Source organism: Talpa occidentalis, unplaced genomic scaffold, assembly GCF_014898055.3.
Source record: "Talpa occidentalis isolate TD23 unplaced genomic scaffold, MPIMG_talOcc4v2.1 talOcc4.17, whole genome shotgun sequence".
Lineage (NCBI taxonomy): Eukaryota > Metazoa > Chordata > Mammalia > Eulipotyphla > Talpidae > Talpa > Talpa occidentalis.
The window spans coordinates 36389550-36409325 of NW_023601754.1; the positions used below are offsets into that span (position 1 = coordinate 36389550).

At 42.6% G+C, this 19776-nt stretch overlaps 1 protein-coding gene across 9 annotated transcripts in view; it reads left to right on the forward strand.

Annotated features, from left to right (window-relative positions):
- The window catches only part of CNOT1 (CCR4-NOT transcription complex subunit 1), a 96835-nt gene that overhangs the window by 5318 nt on the left and 71741 nt on the right, over positions 1-19776 (forward strand). For 8 of the 9 annotated variants that reach the window (XM_037516433.2, XM_037516436.2, XM_037516437.1 and 5 more), the window contains exon 1: positions 2406-2542. The exons of the other annotated variant lie outside the window; for it this stretch is intronic. The gene's annotated coding sequence lies outside the window, so the exon portion shown is untranslated. Of the gene's footprint in view, positions 1-2405; positions 2543-19776 lie in introns of those variants that run through there. 9 annotated transcript variants of the gene reach the window in all.

A 19776-nucleotide genomic window follows, 5' to 3' on the forward strand; every position in this document is an offset into this window, starting at 1 on the left:
ACAGGTCTCAAAGTGTCTAAGTCCTTTGTCTTCTAGGTATTTTTCCCTTTACCACAACCCAATTCAATAAAGCTTTTGTTTCCTAGCACTTACATTTCCTTCTTCAGGTTATTTTGGGAAACAAAAGGATTTATAAAGTTCTCCCAGAGCCTAGGATGCATAGTTAATTGGGGGCAAAGAACTGCAAGAAGACTGAGGAGAGAGGCCAGGTGAATAATTAGCAGCTGGCTGAAATAGTCTGTTTCTATATCTGTTTGAACCCCAGGACACAAAATTGTTGAGTTATAAGGGGGTTCAGGGCCTCCCTGGTGGCGCAAGGCGTTAAAGCACAGCACTGTGAAGCTATCCACAGCTTCTGCAACATGAGATCGATCCTGGCTGGTCAGGGAGCTGACCCACATGGCGCAGCAGACCCCTCCTGTCTCCTCCTGCTCCCCTCAGCAGTGTATTTCAGTCAGTCTGCCTGTTCTGCTCCCCACTCTGTCTCTGGTGAATCCGCTCACCACCCCCCCACACCTCTGGCTTATACCCTAGTTCTTGTATGCCTAAATAAATAAATAACTAAATATATTAAAAAAAAACCCCACAAAAACGTAAAATTCAACTGAGTAAGTTTTAAGGATCTTAATGGCTTTATTCAGTGATTCATGAATCAGGCAGCCTCTCATCTAGCTGACAGAAAGGACCTCTGGGGAGCTTGAACACACAGTGAAAGAAGGGAGAGGGAATAGGAAGTGATCCTAGCAAAAAAGTGGATTGGTTATGTCAAGGTCACTTTCCTTTGGGGGGGGGGGGTCTTTCAGGCTGATGACTTCACTAGTGTTGCCTAGGTGCTTTTGGCCTCTGGAAGAGGCCAAACCTATAATTAAGTCTCAATTTGGTGACCTTTGGGGCTTATCATTAGTGACTCCATTTTGGAACTGCTGTCTTGTTTTTAACTGAGTGTCTCTGCTTTCTACTAAGGATAGAAGCCACCCAGAATTCCTGAAGACACACAGTTGAAGGACTTTGATCTCCACGCAATTGTGTAAATCTTCACTAAGTCCCCAAGGCAGGTTAAATCCTAGGAATGGTGTTGGTGCAGCTCTGGGGGAGGCGAAGCAGTGGGCTCAAGGGTCTCCCAAAGCAGCCTCCGTATGAAGCAGCAAACCATTTTTCTGGCAAAGACAGGCTGAAGTGGGGGAAAGGCAATTCAGATTTATTTTAACTTATTTCATTTTAGGAGATCCATATTTGAGACCTAAACTAGCAGAACTATAGAGTTGACCTTAGATTAGCTGACTTTGATGGATATCACTTTTTGTCTCTTAAAAAACTTACTTAAAAAAATGTATTTTTAGGCACAAGTAAGTGACACCTGGCTACTGAGTCCACCCTGAGGACTGGGGTGATGAGGGGATAGTTTATTTTTTTGTTTTTGCTTTTTTTTCAGACAGTAAAAGAGTCAACCCGTCAACATTTCCTTCTCAGTCCTCTCACCCTCCTTTAAGTACAGGTGACCACAAGAAGCTTACAATAGACTATAGATAATAATTCCTAGCAGAAGCTGTTTCTCCGCTTTTTCTCCACAGAACCCTTATAGGGTATAAGCCAAAAAGAGAACCTTAACATCCTACCTCTCAGTAAGGCATTTCTCCTTCAAATAGCAGAACTCCGAAGAGAAAGTTCTCCTGAGGAAACTTAGGTGGGCTAAGACCAGGGGAGAGCCAAGGAATACTACATTCCCCAGCATGCACCGCTTCCCCTAGGGCGCAGTTGGTGACGAATTACTGTTGTGACAGAAACGGGCTGGGGAACTACATATCCCAGGTTGCAAATCGGTCAACTCTAGTTACAGCCGGGCTTGCTTTCTGGTTGCTGGCGCTCCCCGCCAAAGAGACACGAGGAGAAGGGGATGTCTAAGCTTGGGAAGCCCCGCGGTCTACTGGAAAGAGAATGCAAAGCGCGGGAAAGCTGCTTCACTTTAACTCAAAGTACTTCCCTCGCAAGGAGGCAAGGGTTTATGCCCCACTACATTTATTGTTTCTCGGAAGCAACGCCAGACCCTTATTGGTCAAAGAATTCGAGGGCAGGTGGGAAGTCCGTGAACCCCCAAATCGAAGTTACTTGCATCTTCCCATTGGTCCTCACTTCGAGCGCAGGCGCGACGCTCCGACTCCGGTCCCCAGGGACTGCTGAGCGGCCATTGGCCAAAGCCCGCGAAGTAGGAGTCCGGATTGGTCGTTGCTAGCAGGAGCCTGATTTCTTCCTAGACTTCTGCAAGTGATAGAGTATGATTGGTTGAAATCCGCGGGCATCTACCGCTGATTGGGCGGGAGCCAAGGCAGCGCTCGCTCATTGGCTGATGCTGGGGTCATCCCTCCTCGGCCGGCCAGCGAATGATGAAATGGGAACGGGGAGGGGAAAGGCCGCGACGTGCGCGCGCGACCTCCGGCGCCATTTTGTCGAGAAACAAGCGGAGTTAACCGAAGAGGGGGTCGAGCAGAGCCGGAGTCGGGGACCCAGGAGTTTCCTGTGTCCAGCGCCGCCGGAGCCGCCTGAGGTGCGGTGGGTTGGGGCCGGGGGCTGCGGCAGGTTGGCGGTGTCAGCTGCGGAACGCGGGTGCCGGTGGGGGAAGCAACGGCGGTGGTCCCGGGGCCATTGGGAGCGTTTTCCCGAGCTCCGCGGAGTACGGGGCAGTCGGGACTGGAAAGTGGGGAGTCGGGAGAGGGCGGCCTCGCTCCCTCTGGCTCGCGGAGTCCTCGGGCTTTGAAGAGAAGAGGCCAGGCTAAAGGCTCCGCGGAGAGGCGCGCGGGGCTCGGGGCGAGACTTGGGCTGGCCCCCGGCCGGGGCCTGGAGGCTCCGAGGGCGGTGCTGGCGGCAGTTCGGGCGGCGGGGCCTCCCCTGGCGCGGGCTGCACCCCACTCAGACCCCACGAGGTCCTCAACTGCCTCTTTCTCCCCGGGCTCCGGGATGGGTGCAGTCAGCGGGCATCGGCCCCCGAGGCCTACCTCCTGGGGCGCGGGGACCGTGTTTCGAGGAGCTGCAGGCTCCCCACTTACTTTCCTCGGACCTGGAGTTGCCTACCCCCACCCTCTGCCCCCAGCACGTTGTCAAAACCCGGGCTGTTTCGGTGTTTGCCGGTGGGAGGGGCGGGCGGGAGCGAGGACTTCCTTATTACTTCTTGCTACAGGTTTTGTTCCACTCGCGCGCCGGGGCGCTCACACTTTCTCCAAAGTCGGCCCCCACCCACTTGGCCCAGTGTCTGAGCTGTAGTGGCGGTGCTGCTCACCCAGGGGAAGTGTCCCCCTCGTGCGATGAGCCCCCGTAGGCCTCAGTGCCCTTGTAAGATTTACTGCGAGTCTTGGAGGGGTTACTTAAGGCCAAACACAATTCTTTTTAAGGTACCAGCCCTTCTGCAGAATTCATCAAACCTGGCCCACACAGATTGTTAACCACCAACCCCTCCCCGCGCCCCCCCGTAAGAGTAAGCTATGTAGGTTTTAAAAAAGAAACTTCTTGATGTGTATTGAAAATGTGTTTCAAATAAACTTTGAGAAGTAAACTTTTCCCCTGAAGTCATTCAAGCAAATGTCACATTTCTTAGGACTGTCATAAAAAGGCTATTTTCTTCCAGAAAATAACCATACTCCCCCTCTTCCTCTAACTCGATTGCCTTGGGGGCTTATTTTAAAAGTCGGTAATTGCAGTTGACTTTTAAGTGGGTGCTTTTTGCCCCCACCCCAAATTTTGAACTTTCCTCTCATGATAATCTGTTAGGAATACATGGATGAAGAAATGGGAAGACAAGTAAATACGGACTCTTTGAAACAAAGAACAAGTGGTTTTTGTACAGATGTTTGAGTTTAATATGTTTGTGGTCTGTGCCACCAGTTGACATTCCTACACCTCCAAAGATTGGGAGCATGGTATTTTACCTATTAATAAGATAAATGGTAACAGTTTAAATAATGTTTTAGGGCCCTGCAAATTGTTACCTTGTCTAAGGAGAAAATGAGCTGATGATACATAAAGTTTGAGGCATCTTGTAGTGCTTTGACTGAAATGTTAGCTATTTGGAGAGTTGGTCCCTTTTCAACAAGTGTGGTTCTGAAGTCCTTTAGTGGAAACTTAAGTGTAGAACCAAGAGAGAAAGAGTTGACCATTAATAACTGAAAGTATTTCCTTTCTTACCTAAGATTGTAATCTTGGAAGTTTTAAGATAGGATTTTGTGGCAATATGGTGAACCAGAAATGAAATTCTCTTGATTTCTAATTCACTGGTATTGATCTCTGGCTTTCTAGTCTGTAAATTTCTCCAGGGGGTTTAAATCCCTGTTTTTAACATGGATCTTCTCAGGCTTTAAGTATGTTGACATCCTCCTAACTCTGGGTTAAGTCATTTAAAAAAAAAAAAAAAGCCTTATATGCGGAGGTCAGAAGGGAAAATACTTGCGCTCTCTTCAAAACATGTTTAAAGACTGATCTCAGATTGTCCTTGCATGTTGCTTTTTTCAAGTATGTTTTTGGTTGGTTTCTGACCTAGCTATAAAAAACTTATCAAGTTTACAAACTTGAATCTTTATTTCACACTGAGATAACAAATCTTTGGCACTGGGACGGAATTTGTCCATAATTGTAATTGAATGCTTACATTTTAAGATACTAATTTTTTGTAAAATGTTTGTTACTTGAATTAAAAAAAAAGAGCCTGCCATTTTAAAAGGCTGTATTTTATAAACTTATATGTTCTTTTATAAAAGAAAAAACTAACTCTTAAGCCATAAAAATATTAGCTGAAGCACTTCGTAAAGGCCCTTCTGACCACACAGAACTTCCTGTTGGGAAGTTTCAAAATGGAATCCCACTGAGACTTATTTTAAGATTTTATATATAGAAAAAGCCTGCAGTTCTTTCTCTATTTGCTCACAATTTTTAAGAAGCACGTTTCAAAGCTAAAATGGGATCAAAAGCCCTTTGCACTCCATATCCACAAAAGTTTTTTTAATGTACTTTTCACTAATAAATTTGTAAGAATGTAGCAAAGCAACAAAACAAATTATTCATTGAAATGCATTATTTGAAAAGTCAGTAATTCAAAGAATGGACTTAACCTGAACCTGTGTGTTGAGATTTGAAGGGGAAAGCGTGCAACCTTTGGGAGTGTAGATTTAAGAAACACATTTCTGTCCTAAATGCTAGAAAACTCATTGCAAACCTTCAGTATAAAAAGTCTTGGTGAATTTTGTTGACAGTTGTTAGCTGGGTATTCCTAAAATGTTGAACGAGATGTTATTCTGCAGGAAAGGTTTTTTTTTTTTCCTGTGTGATGGACTAATTATATGAAGTTAAAGTGGAATGAAAGATACTGTCTTACTGTTTTTAAGCTCCATATTAATAGCTCAGCATTTCCCTTTCAGATAAATATTTGGAAAATTTGTCACCATGAATTTATAGCTCCTAGTCTTAAAATGCAATGTTACTTTTAAATTTTTATGTAGTCCCATCGTAAGAGTAGTACTGCTTTGTTTCCTTTATCTTTTTTTGCAGTGTCTAGCTAATCTCCAGTATCTTTTCCTCATTTGTTTACACATTTTCCCCTCTACGTTGAGATTAGAATAGTCCTGTTGGGTAGGATTACCATGGTAGGTGATTTTCTGGGTCTGGGAATGCTCAAAAAATTTTTTTATATTAATTAATGGTAGTAGCGTTTTCAGAGCCAAAAAAATAATCTGCCAAATAGGAACATTCGTGGATTGGGGGGGGGGGGGAGATGTACTGTGTTGGGTTTCTTTATTACATAAGTAATATCTGAATACGTTCTAATTGTAAAAGATTCTAGGAATACAGTTAATGCTTTCTTTACTGCCAAATTGCCTTCTAAATTGTTGATTTGAAGATAGCCATCCTTTGCTTAAAAGTCCTTCAAGTGTTTTCCTGGAGCTGTATAAAGTGTTGATCCTTGATACCTGTGGTGGCATATTGCTGTTGTAGGCTATACAGTAAGTCCTCACTTACTATCTTTGATTGGTTCTTGGAAGCTGCAACTTTGACATATAATGAAATTAATTTTGTCACAGGCTAGTTGATATAAACAACAAGAGTCAGCTTCCTATGGTGTATTCACAAGAACATCACCAAACTTTGAAAGAAAGACCAAACACACTTCCAATATTAAGCAATCATTTGTACTGTTTCATTCATTTTCCAACCCACTTGTTTCCTAGTTCAGGGTCTTGGGTTCCCAGAGCCTATCCCAGCAACTCAGCAGTTGAGGATTTAGAACAGGAACCAGCATTTCTAGCCAGAATGCAGTTCCATTGGAGGGCACTCATACACTCACTCATACTGGGACGATTTAGACACGCAATGAACCTAATATGCACATCTTTGGAATGTGGGAGGAATCCAGGGCACCACACAGACTTGAGGAGAATGTGCAAATTCCACACAGTGGCACCAGTCAGGAATTAGTGTTCAAACAAGAACATTTAAACTTACCTGAGGACCTAGTATAGTCACAAAGGCTCACTGGTTCTCAAATACGTGTTTGCCCCTTTTATCTGGAATATCGTTGTTTGGATCTATCAAAATATTATCTATCATTCCAGTTTAAGCTCAGATTCACTGTATAAAATTGGTATCCTTAAATAGAATTGATTTCTTAAATTCCTCTTGGCCAGCTCTCACTGCCTTGTAAGTTTTTTTATTTTTAAATTTTTATCTCATTTTATAGCAGGTAACCTCCCCTCCCCCCCCCAATAAATATGCAGTTGCCCCAAATTGTAATTGAATAAGGCTTCATTTGTTACACTTGGGTAGATTTATAGGACATAGCATTCTTGGAAAACAGTACCCTGGATTTTGTTCTTTGAGGCACAGACTGCTTTTCTTGGAGCTATATACTTAGAATTTTGTTGACATCTTTTAGATGTTTATTTATTTTATTTTTTAAAGATGTATTTATTTATGCATATAAGAGCTGGGGTACAGGCCAGAGATGTGGGGGGCGGGGGGAGGTGGTGGTGGTGAGAGGATCCACCAGAGACAGAGTGGGGAACAGAACAGGCAGTCTGCCGAGGGGAGCAGCGGGCGAGACAGGAGAGGTCTGCTGCGCCATGTGGGTTTCTACCTGGTGGGCTGGGGATTGAACTCGTGCTGCAGAGGCTGCGAATTGCTTCATAGTGTGTTGCTTAACCCCTTGCGCCACCAGGGAGGCCCATCTTTTAGATGGTTAAACTTTGAAACCTAGTCATACAGAATTACAGTATTATCCTTCAGGACATTGAAGCCCAGGAAAGTGAGGTCTTCCCTAGTTAAAAGGTCAAGCCAGGTTTTCCTATTCTAGCTTAAAATTAATTCTATACTTCTTGAGCTTGATACAAGAAAAATTTACGGATTTGATCATTAAAAAAAAAAAAAAGAGAAAGATGGGAAGTTAGTTATTCATTAAAATCTCCGAAGGTTCATTTTATAGTTCAGGATTTCATTTCATGGATTGGATTTTATTTAGATCATCATCATGACACTATAATTCTGTAGAATTAATCAGTGTACATGTTGGCAATTCCTTGAATTAACTAGGGAGATTATTTCTCTACTCCTAACCTTCCCCCCCATCAGTTTTGCTATATAATTGATATACAGTACTTACAAGTTAAGATGTACAACATAATGACTTGGCATGCATGTGTTTGAAAAACTACTAATAAAGTTTTATTTTGGTAAGATTTTCTTAGTTATGACCAAAGCAAATACAGGTTTTCCCTAGTAGTTTTTTTGGAGGACAAGACAGATTTGGGTTTTTCATTTCCTTAGTGTAAGGATGTTAAACTTAGTCTGGCAAAAAATTACTCAACCTCAGTGCAATAAACTAGCATTCTGTTGAAGTGTCAAAAAGGATGGAGGGGCTTAACTTTTAAGATACTCTTCAGCAATGTAAATTGAACTCAGGCAGATACTTGAGTTAATTGTTTCTTGGTATAGTTATATTTTTAAAATTAAGTAGTAGGCCTCCCTGATGGCACTATGATGCTGTCAGCACTATGAAGCTGTCAGCAACCACTGCAGCATGAGTTTGATCCCCAAGGTGCAGCAGACTTCTCCTGTCTCACCTCTGTTCCGCTCAGCAGTGTATTTCATATTTCAGTACACGCGCCTGTTCTGCTCCCCATTCTGTCTCTGGTGAATCCTCTTACCCATGCACACCTCTGGCCTATACCCCAGCTCTTGTATGTATAAATAAAATAAATCTTTAAAAAAATTAAATTGCTTCAAGAAGGGTATTGTCTGCTCTGTTGTTTAGTAGTCTTAAGTGTATTACATGTGTAGCTTTAAAAATTTGTAAATGCTACTAGGAAGGTGGACCTGAATCCTCATTTGATTATAAATTAAGAACTAGGTTCCTATTCAGTTTTGGAATAAGCATGCCTTTCTGGCTCTCTTCAGTTTTTCAATTTTTAAAATAAGGGATTTAGGGCCTCCCCTGGTGGCGCAGCGGTTGAGCACTGGGCTGCGAGGCTGCCCGCAACCTCTGCAGCGCTAGTTCGATCCCTGGCCACCGGGGAGGGTCCCACTAAAAAAAAGGGGGGGATTTATTTGCTAATAGTACTTTGAATTGTGTTGATGTGTGGATTGGATTAATTCTTGTGAAGTATTGAAGATAGGCACACAAAGCTATTAAATGTTCTTTTAAAAGTTAGTATTAACTCCCTCAGGGGGAAAAAAAAAGTATTAAGGCTCAATTGCACTGAGTAAAATTGCTTGTTTAAAGTGACAGTGATAGGGCCTCCCAGGTGGCGCAGCGGTAGAGCCCTGGGTTGCGAAGCTGCCCGCGGCCTCTGGGGCGCCGGTTCGATCCCCGGCTGCTCCCCGGCCACCGGAGGAGGGTCCCGCTGCTCCCCTCGGCAGTGTACTTCAGTCCTTCTGCCTGCTCTGCTCCCTACTCTGGCTCTGGTGAATTCTTTCACCCTCCCGCGCTTCTGACTGTGCCCAGTGCATGTATAAACAAAACAAACAAACAAACAAATGGATAAATAAAAACATGCCTGTATTAAAAAAAAAAAATCTTTAAAGTGACAGTGATAACACCTATAAAGCAAGTCAACTCTTGATTAATTTATTTTTATCCTTGGCAAAGATTTCATTTCAAATCAATTTACGACCTGTCAACCATTATGCTATTGAATATTACCTTATCCCTTACTGAGTTTTTTTTTATTTTTTTATTTTTAGATTTATTTATTTCTGTGTAGAAGAACTGAGGTGTGGGCCACAGGTGCGGGAGGGCGAGAGGATTCACCCGGAACAGAGTGGGGAGGGGAACAGGTGGATTTACTGAAATATATTGCTGAGGGGAGCAGTGGGTGAGACAGGAGAGTCTGCTGCGTCATATGTGGGTCAGCTCCCTGGCTGTGGGTTGAAGTCACACAGTAGGAGTGATAGTGCTGAGACTTAACCCCTAGGCCACTAGGGAGACCCCCTTACTGAGTTCTTGAAAAGTTTTACAGTAGGGGGCCTCCCTGGTGGCACAAGGGGTTAAGATGCAACCTATGAAGCTTCCGCAGCCTCTGCAGCACTGAGTTCGATCCCCTGGCCAATCCCCTGGCCAGCCAGGGAGCAACCCACATGGCGCAGCAGACCTCTACTGACTCGCCCGATGCTACCCTCAGCAGTGTATTTTGGTCAATTTGCCTGTTCTGTTCCCCACTCTGTCTCTGGTGAATCCTCTCCACACCTCTGGCCTGTACCCCAGCTCTTGTGTGCATAAAGAAAGAAATCTTTAAAAAAAAAAAGTTTCACACTAGAACTTTTTAAGCCCATTAATACATGATTTGGGGATAGGCCATGTTTTGGATTATTTATGGTTGTGTTTTCACTCTTTCCTTGGGTAATGGAGACAGATGTACGTACCTTGTGTATACCCACTGTTACGGTAAGGATATTTGAAGAAGGTTCCTTTTTCAAACAGAAACTATACCAAAGTTTATAGAAGTTAAAGGTGTTTGTCCAAACATAAAATAAAAACAATGGCGTGAAAGTATTTAATTTTGAATTGTCAGTTATCTCCAGTTAGTAACCCTTTAAGGACTTTGGCAACCACAGACATTTTGGCATTATAAATTACTTCAACCTAATTTTGAAACATTAGTATATAGCTTTGTAGACTCCTCTGTTTGGGTTTCAGTGACTAATTGTCTCCTAGTGTACTATTATTTATGCTGCCTCTACTTTTACTTCCTTACAGCTTATTCTTTTTTTGTTTTTAAAGATTTATTTTTATACAAGAACCGGGGTACAGGCCAGATGCACGGGAGGGCGAGAGAATTCACTGGAGACAGAGCGGGGAACAGAACAGGCAGACTGACTGAAATACACTGCTGAGGGGAGCAGCAGGTGAGACAGAGAGGTCTGCCACACCATGTGGGATTCTTGCCTGGCTGGCCCCGATCGAACCCGCGCTGCAGAGGCTGCGGACAGCTTCACAGTGCGGTGCTCAACCTCCTGCGCCACCAGGGAGGCCCCCTCCAGATTATTCTTGATTCATTATCTGGAGAGATTTTTAAAAGTTTTTGATTCTCCATTTGTCTTCAGTAAAAGCAAAAGAAAGTCCTTTCATCACCTATAGGGTCTAGTCCTACCTTCTTCACCTTTTCCTTTAAATTTACTGTTTTCTTTTTTTAACCCTTTTTTTTTAAAGATTTATTTATTTATTTATACAAGTAGTAGGTATAGTCAGAGCGCGGGAGGGTGAGATAATTCACCAGAGTGGGGAGCAGAGCAGGCAGAAGGACCGAAGTACACTGCTGAGGGGAGCAGCCGGCGGCAGGAGAGGTCTGCGCGCCATGTGGGACTCTCCTCCAGTGGCCGGGGAGCAGCCGGAGATCGAACCAGCGCTGCAGAGGCCGCGGGCAGCTTCGCAACCCAGCGCTCAACCGCTGCGCCACCGGGGAGGCCCAACTTTCTTTCTATTTCTTTTTCCTATCAGTATTTTCTCAGCGAGAGCACTGCTGGCATTTGGGAAGGATAGTTCTTTGCTACTAGTGCTATCTTTCCTTGCACAATGTTTATTGAATCTCTAATTCTAATTGACTGTCAGTGGCTCTCCTGCTCTTAGACATTTCAGGATGCTTTTGGAGATTTTATTTGACAAATACTATTACAGTTAAAGGCAAAACCACTTGAAATGAGATTATGGAAAGTTGAAGGTGGAAGAAATTTCCTGAACTTTGACTACTTTTTGTTTTCTATTAAAAATTCTAGCCAGTAAAATTCTAGTCAAATTCTATTTTAAGAACTTAGAAATTGGGGCCTCCCCTGGTGGCACAGCGGTTGAGCGCTGGGCTGCGAAGCTGCCCGTAGCCTCTGTAGTACCGGTTCGATCCCCGGCCGCTGGCGAGGGTCCCACATGGTGTGGCAGACCTCTCCTGTCTTGCCCACTGCTCCCCTCAGCAGTGTGTTTCATCAGTCTGCCTGTTCTGTTCCCCGCAGTGGCTCTGGTGAATTCTCTCACCCTCCCATGCTTCTGACTGTACCCGGTGCTTGAATAAATAAATAAATAAATCTTTAAAAAAAAAAAAAAAAAAAAACCTAGAAATTGAATATTGATATTGGACTTACCAAGGTTCTGGAAGTTTTCAGGGTCTACAAAAACGGGTTATTTGGTTGGGACTTGTGGTAAGGAAGAGATAGGAAGAAACCTGAGGTATGTCCTTGGAAACTGATGAAAAGGAAAATACACATGAAACTATATTGAGCAGTGTGATTAAATTTTATAGTGCATCATGCTTGCTGAAGGGGAGGGGGAGGTAGATCAGATCAGCCCATAGATGTGGTTGGGAAGTTTTAGAAGGGCTGAGGTTGAGGTTTGCATGAGATGTTTTGGTCTTATTATCTGAAGCTTTTTTGTCCCCTTTAAGGAGTTTTGGCCTCCCTTTCAGTAAGGACTAACTTGCCTCTCTTGAAGGTCTTTACTGATCTCATAGTTGATAATTCTGATAATTTATAATAACTTCTTGGTCTTTTCTATACACTCCCAATTATAACTGTCTTTTAAAATATCTTTCTCTTTCCTGTGGTTTCTATAGACAGTGAATATATTCGTTAATCAATTCCTGCTTAACAAATTATATCCAAATTTAGCTGTTTAAAACTTTCTTCCTCTTACTATTTCACGGCCACAGCTTAACTAGGTGCTTTTGCCTCAGTGTTTTACAAAGTTGCAATACAGCTATGACCACAGGCTACACTCATCTCAAGACTAGAATGTGGGGAGATCTTACCGACTCACCCACGGGACAGTTGATAGGCTTCAAATCCTTGCTGGCTGTTGGTTAGAAGTCATGAGCCCTTGCACATGTGCACTCTTCATAGGGTTGCTCACAGCATTGTAACTTGCTTCCTTCCAGGCACAGACCCAGAGAGATAAAGAGAAATCAGCCTTTTTGTAATTTAATCCTGAGAATGACTTACTACTTTATTCTTTCGAAGCCACATTTAAGGGCCAGCCTGCATTATGAGGAGGGAATTATATAACTGTAAATATCAGGCAAGACTCATCGGGGTTATTTTATTTATTTTTCATAAAAGATTTATTTATTTATACAAGAGCTGGGGTACAGGCCAGAGGTGTGTGGGGGGGTGGTGGTGGTGGTGAGAGGATTCACCAGAGACAGAGTGGGGGAGCAGAACAGGCAGACTGACCAAAGTATACTGCTGAGGGGAGCAGCTGGCGAGTCAGGAGAGGTCTGCTGAGCCACGTGGGTCTCCCTGGCCAGCCGGGGATCAAAATCATGCCGCAGTGGTTACGGATAGCTTCCTAGGTTGTGTCTTAACCACTTGCGCCACCAGGGAGGCCCAGACCTGGGGGTTATTTTAGCGTATGGCTACCACAATGGCTATTTCCCAAGATTAGTCCTTAGATATCTCTTGGGGACATTGTCCATTCTTATGTTTCACTAAGTAGAGAATGCTTCATGGTTTCTGATGCTCTGCACTCTTAAGCTTCTCCCCCCTCTCCACTTTCCTTCATTTCCTATTTTTGGTTTCTTTTTCTACTTACTTTAATATATTAAGCTTCTTAGAGCCCTCTGGACTCTTATTCTCATTACACAGTCCTTCTGCTTCCATGTTGATGACTCCCAGTTCTGTATTTGCAGCCTGTGCTTGTTATGTCCCCAGACTGTAAATCCACCTGTCAGTAGATTTCATCTGTATCCCTCACTCCAGACGTGTCCTAAATTGAATTCCTCATTTTCTGTCCTGCCGTTTAAACTTCCTCTTTCTCAGTTGTTTCATGTCAGAAGTGGAACCCATGTGCCTAGTCTGGACATGGGTGTTTGGCTCTTCCTTTTCCTTGACTTCCTTATTTTTCATGCAGTTTCAAAAGTCCTTGCAGTTTCCTCTTAAATGCATTCATTTCCCTTTTCCTCTGATATTCTTAATTTCCTTATGACTTATTTTCTTTCTCAGTTTTTCACACTAAGTAATTTTAATTTTTGTTGTTGTTGTTGGATCATGTCCTCTCTTCAGCACAGCAGGCTAGTGTAACAGACAAACTGCGAAGTACCAGTGACTTAACAGAAGAGACACTAATACTGAGATAGCTTTCCTGGAGTGTTTATTAGGTTGCCTTCTATGCAGACGGCTTTGCATCTTGTGGTCCCAGCTTCCTCTAAGTCTTGAGGGTCCTCTTCAGCTGGCAGATGGTGAAAGAACTAGCGGTTTATGACTAGGAGGTTTAATGTACAAGGCCTGGAAGTGGCTGGTATCATTTTTTGGTCTACATTTCATTGAGTTGAACTAGTTTCTTTGCCACACCTGTCCAAGAGAGGCTGAGAAGTATAGTCTCATTGTTTAACTAAAACATGGAAACAGATTTGATGAGCATCTAGCCGGTCTCTGCTACTCTAGTGCCTAAAACATACCCAAGCCAATTCAGAGAGCTTCCAGGATTGTCTTTAGATAAAGTCCAAAATTCTGAAATGGATTCTGCATATAATAGAGCAAAAATCCACAAATTGGGTCCCAGTTACCTTCAGAAGACATTTCATCCTATTAGGGTGTGTCGTTGGTCCCTGAGACTACCATCTCTGGGGTTACTGGGAGGACTCCATGTTGGAACCCAACATATTGTTGTACTCAAGCCTATGATTTAATACAGCAAAAGAATGCAAAACAAAATTGACAAAAGGAGAATGTATATAGGGTAAAGTCCAGAGGAAACTGGGAGTCCTATTCCAGTGGAGTCACTTAAGACACACTTAATTCCTCCAGCATGGAATTATGAAATGTAAAATGGTGCTTGGCAGGGAAACTCATCAAAGAATCAGTGCCCAAGGTTTAATATGTATGCACCCTCTGACCACATACCAATTTTAGACTGAAGGAAAGCAGGTACTTGACATAAACCATGTTTTGGGGTCAGTTAGGCACAGTGAGCCACTCTTATTCTAGAAGTGGGGATTTTCCCCAAATCCAAGTTCTTAGACACCAGCCAAGGGCCAACCTGGCAGCCTTCTTAAGGTTAAGAGTCTCAAGCCTTCTGTGTTAAAACTTCCTGCACAGTGAATGAAGTGAATGGCCTCCATAGATTGAGATTTTTTGTTGAGAATCTTGGAATATGTAAAACTTTATTGATTACCTAATATGTTTTTGAAAGTTACTTTTCTATTTCAATCATTCCTTTCTCTGCTCTTGTCAGTGAAACTTTTCAGATATAGTTAATTTTATCCTTCTAGATACTTTCTGTAGAGTCATAAACATAGAATGCAGTTCTGTAGTTTTCCTTTTCTCTCCAGTAGCTGATTTCCAGTCTTTTTGCTACTTATTTTTTTAAAGATTTGTTTATTTATGCATGCAAGAGCTGGGGTACAGGCCAGAGGTGTGTGTGTGGGATGGTGGTGAGAGGATTCACCAGAGACAGAGTGGGGAGCAGAGCAGGCGCATTGACTAAAATACGCTGCAGGGGGGAGCAGCAGGTGAGACAGGAGAGGTCTGCTGCACCATGTGGGTCTGCCCCCTGGCTGCAGATTGAACTTGCAGATTGAACTGCAGTGGCTGCCCATAGCATATAGTACTGAGATTTAACCCCTTGAGCCACAAGGGAGGCCCCAAATCACTGGTCATTTTTAAATGAAAGGAATGAATTAAATATCTCCTCAGTATTTTGTGCAGCAATTGCGGTATAGGTGCCTAAAACTCTTATCATTTTCTACAAGTTTGGAGATAGTAATAGCAGTGGTATTAAAACAGTTGTTGGGGCTTTTAAAAATCTGATTTTAAAGCTGTAACACAAAGTTTATAAGTTACTGTGCCTTTAAATTTTTTTTTAAAAGATTTATTTCTTTATACAAGAACTGGGGTACAGGCCAGATGTGTAGGAGGGTGAGAGGATTCACCAAAGACAGAGTGGGGAACAGAACAGACAGACTGACGAAATACACTGCTGAGGGGAGCAGCGGGCACGACAGAAGAGGTCTGCTGCGCCACGTGGGACCCAGGCCGGCCAGCGGGGATTGAACTTGTGCTGCAGAGGCTGTGGACAGCTTCACAGCGCTGCACTCAACCGCCTGTGCCACCAGGGGAGGCCCTGTGCCTTTAAAATTCTAACACTAACTTCAGGTTAAGCTCCTTTGTAAAGTTTTTCTTCCTCAAAGAGTTACCGGGTTTGTTGATTATATCCAAAAGGGCAGGTTTATTATAAAAAGGGAAAGGAAAGGACGCTTGCACTGACACAAGTGGACAGAAAGAGCTGCCAGAGTTATCAGGTACAAATAAAATATGTAAGGGCTTTCTTGGTGGCCTTGGAGGTTAAGTCTCAGTGTTGTCACTGCTATGGCCTGCGTTTGATCCCCAGCCAGGCAGCTACCCACATGTGGTGCGGCAGACCTCTCCTGTCTCGCCTGCTGCTCCTCTCAGTGTATTTCAGTAAATCCGCCTGTTTTGCTCCCCACTCTGTCTCTGGTGAATCCTCTCACCACCCCGCCACCTCTGGCCTACACCCCAATTCTGAAATAAATAGAAATAAATCTGAAGTAAAATAAAATAAGTAAAATGTTTACAACAGTTCTGTTTAAGTATTTGTTATTACACTTGCATAAGTTATCCTACTATATATATACACACACACAGTAATTATAATGAAGATTTTAATATATGAACCAGTATTTTGGAGAAATAGATTGGGGAAATATAATTTCTGCCTCTTGGAGGGATAGTAAATATCAGGATGAATATTTTACATTGCTGCTTAATTGGTCATAAACTCTCACACAGAATAGTGAGCTCTCCCTTTTGAAACCAGGGAGAAAAGTGGGGCATCTGGAAAAAATGAGCTTTGGTTGTTTCTGTCAAGAACCCACCACTCAACTTTTCCATATCAACATTGTGGCCAGTAACATCTTGGTCAACCTGGTTATTCTCTTTGGTGTGTAAACTTCTCCAGCAGTTCGCTTTAGATGGGCAGTATCTTTTCTTCCAGCACTTAAAAAATGTTGCAGTGGTAGAGTAATATTTGTAATATACTGATTCACCTGATTTTATCAGAACAGAATGGTTTGAATTGTTCCTGGAATAACTTGAGGCTGCCTTATGGGTTTAAAAGATCCATTTCTGGACTTTTAACAGTGAAGTTGGGAAAGCTGTGATTAGTTGAGTCCTTATATTACAGATGGTGTAAGGTAAAGCTTAGGGGTTACTTGTTCAAGGTCATTTAGACTTATGTAATATATAGTTGCTAGTGCTATGACTTTGTATTTTAAAAATTGCTAGGACTTGAACTTTCATTTGTAAAATTTACTCAAAAATGAAAATAAAATTGAGTGAAATGTCAGTTTTTGGAAATGTTACACTATAGTTGTAATCTTTGCTTTAAATGATAAAAGTAATACATGCCTTCTAATCCCACTTAATAAAAGAAAAATTTCACATATACAAAAAATGAATAGTATGGTGAACAGCCACATAACTTTTAGATCCAACATTTTGCCATACTTGTTTTCTCCATTATTTGATCCCAAATGCTTCAGCCTGCATCTCCTACTAATTTAGATTTCATTGCACAACCACACCATGCTTAAGAATATGAAATAATTTAATAATATCCAGCCAACTTTATTTTATTTTTAAAAAGATTTATTTATGTATACAAGAACTGGGGTATAGGCCAGAGGTATGGGGAGTGAGAGGATTCGCCAGAGACAGAGTGGGGAACAGAACAGGCAGATTGAAATACACTGCTGAGGGGAGCAGAGGGTGAGACAGGAGAGGTCTACTGCGCCATGTGCGTTGTTATTTCCCTGGCTGGGGATTGAACTCGTGCTGCAGTGGCTGCGGATGGCTTCATAGTGCTGTGTCTTAACCTCTGGCGCCATCAGGGAGGTCCCCTCCAGCCGACTTTAAAACCTTCCCATTTGCCTAAACAATATCTTTACCAATGGCCTGCTGGGCCATTGTAACTTTGAAACAAGGTCTCACTAAAGGTCTTATTATCCCTTTTCTTCTTCTTCCTTTTTTTTTTTTTTAAAGATTTATTTATACAAGAACTAGGGTAAAGTCAGAGGCATGGGAGGTTGAGAGGGTGAGAGAATTCACCAAAGATAGAGCTGGGAGCAGAACAGGCAGATGGACCGAAGACACTGTTGAGGGGAGCAGTGGGTGAGACAGGAGAGGGCTGCTGCGCCTTGTGGGAATCTCCCTGGCCTGCTGGGAATCGAACCAGCACTGCAGAGACTGCAGACAGCGTCACAGCATGGGGCTCAACCTGCTGTGCCACCGTGGAGGCCCATATATTATCCATTTGCATTTGAGCTTTGTAATTTAGAAAAGGCTTACTCCCCGCCCCTTCATCTTCCTGCTGACCTTTAGATGAGCCCAGCAGGCCATTGGTAAAATTTTCCAATACTTGATTTTGTCTCTTATGTTCCTCATGTGTAAACTCGTTTTTTTTTTAACTCATTTCCTTTGAATGGATAGGTGTAGAGGTATAGATAGGTTTGCATTAAACATTTTTGGCAAGAACACTTCAAAGTGATATACTTCATATTGCAACATATCAGTTGAGTCATGTTGGATAGTCAGTCTTACACTTGGTTGAGTTGGTGACTGCCATATCACTATCGTTAAAGGGCATTTTTTTTCCCTTATAATTAATAGGTAATGTGTTGGGTAATACTGTCCAAATGTTTCAACCTCTTTCCACCTAGTTTCAGGCAATGGTGATCCTTGACTTGAATCCATTTATATACCAGTTAGGGGCATAACAAAGCATATTTTTTTCCAAACTTTTAAAATTTATTAGTACCTTTCTGTAAGAGATGTATCTTGTCTTTGTAGTCTTTGATTCAGGGGATTCTTACTCATTGTATTACAGTTTTTTTGCACTGTGATTTATTATAAAGCACTTACCCGTAGTATTTTACTGGAACTACATATTAAAGAACACTTTATCACTTAATCTTCTGTTTATGCAGAATGCTTAACTGTTGAAATTTTTTTTCATGTGCACATATATGAAGAACTTAGAATGTGTGGAAAGAAAGTTGTGGCTGCACATAGTAAACTTTGGCTTGCATTCAAAAATGTTTGTGATAAAGAAGTTGGAGTGGCAGTAGTTAAATACCATATTGGGCCTCCCTGGTGGCGCAAGGGAGGGGTTAAGGCGCAGTGCTATGAAGCTATCCGCCACCACTGCAGCAGAGTTTGATCCCCCATCAGGGCCGTGACCCACGTGGAGCAGCAGACTTCTCCTGTCTCGCCCACTGCTCCCCTCAGCAGTGTATTTCAGTCGATCCGCCTGTTCTTTTCCTCACTCTGTCTCTGATGAATCCTCTCACCCCCCACACCTTCTGGCCTACACCCCAGTGCTTGTATGCATGAATAGATAAATCTTTAAAAAAAATTAGAAAAAAAAATAGTATCATATGCTTCCCTTAAGCATTTCTAAATGATACTGCTTTTGGGGCGAATTATACAAACATTGATCATAGGTCCAATTAACTCAAAGTTAATGAGAACCTCTTTAATTGGTTCTTATGTTCTCCTGATACATTCCCCTAAGAATTTTGAATGTCTCCTCCTTGTCACAGGATGACCCCAACTCACTTTGTATCCCCCCTCCCTCCCCCCCCAGTCTCCTTGACTTCTTGTTTCTCTAAGGAGCTTTGGTTCTTTTTATTATTCGAAAACCAAGACCCAGGACTTTGATGGGCTCATTGCTTTGGGGGTATTGTTTTTTTGGAGGCATTTCTTTTTTGGTTTGTTTATTGAGAAATAATTGATATACAATGTTGTGTAAATTTAAGGTGTACAACATACTGATTTGATACTTTTATACAATATGATTATCACTGTAGTAATAACTCTGGCATTAAGCAAGATCATTTAATCTACAGATGGAAATAACCATTCTACTATAGACTTAACTCAGATGAACAAGAGTCACTTTGGCATATTTCTCATTTCACAAACATAACCAAACAGGACCTCAAAATACTTCCCATAAACATTGAAGTAAATGTGAACTATATATACATGTAAGAAGATTAATAAAAGCAAGCATAACTACCCGATTTTTGGTGAGCTGGTGAATAATGGCAGTCAGTAGTGCTACTGGGTGGCATAGAGAGGGAGACTTGATCTTCATCACTGGTGATGGGCAAAGGTGAGTCTGGGTCCTGTTGTCGAGGAGTGAAGAGGCAGCATGGTCATTGTCACAGGTGAGGATGAGAGTGTTTCAAGACCTTCAGGGGCCTGGTGTTGCCTGAGGTTGCAGTGGAGTGATATTGATGGTGGTGCTGT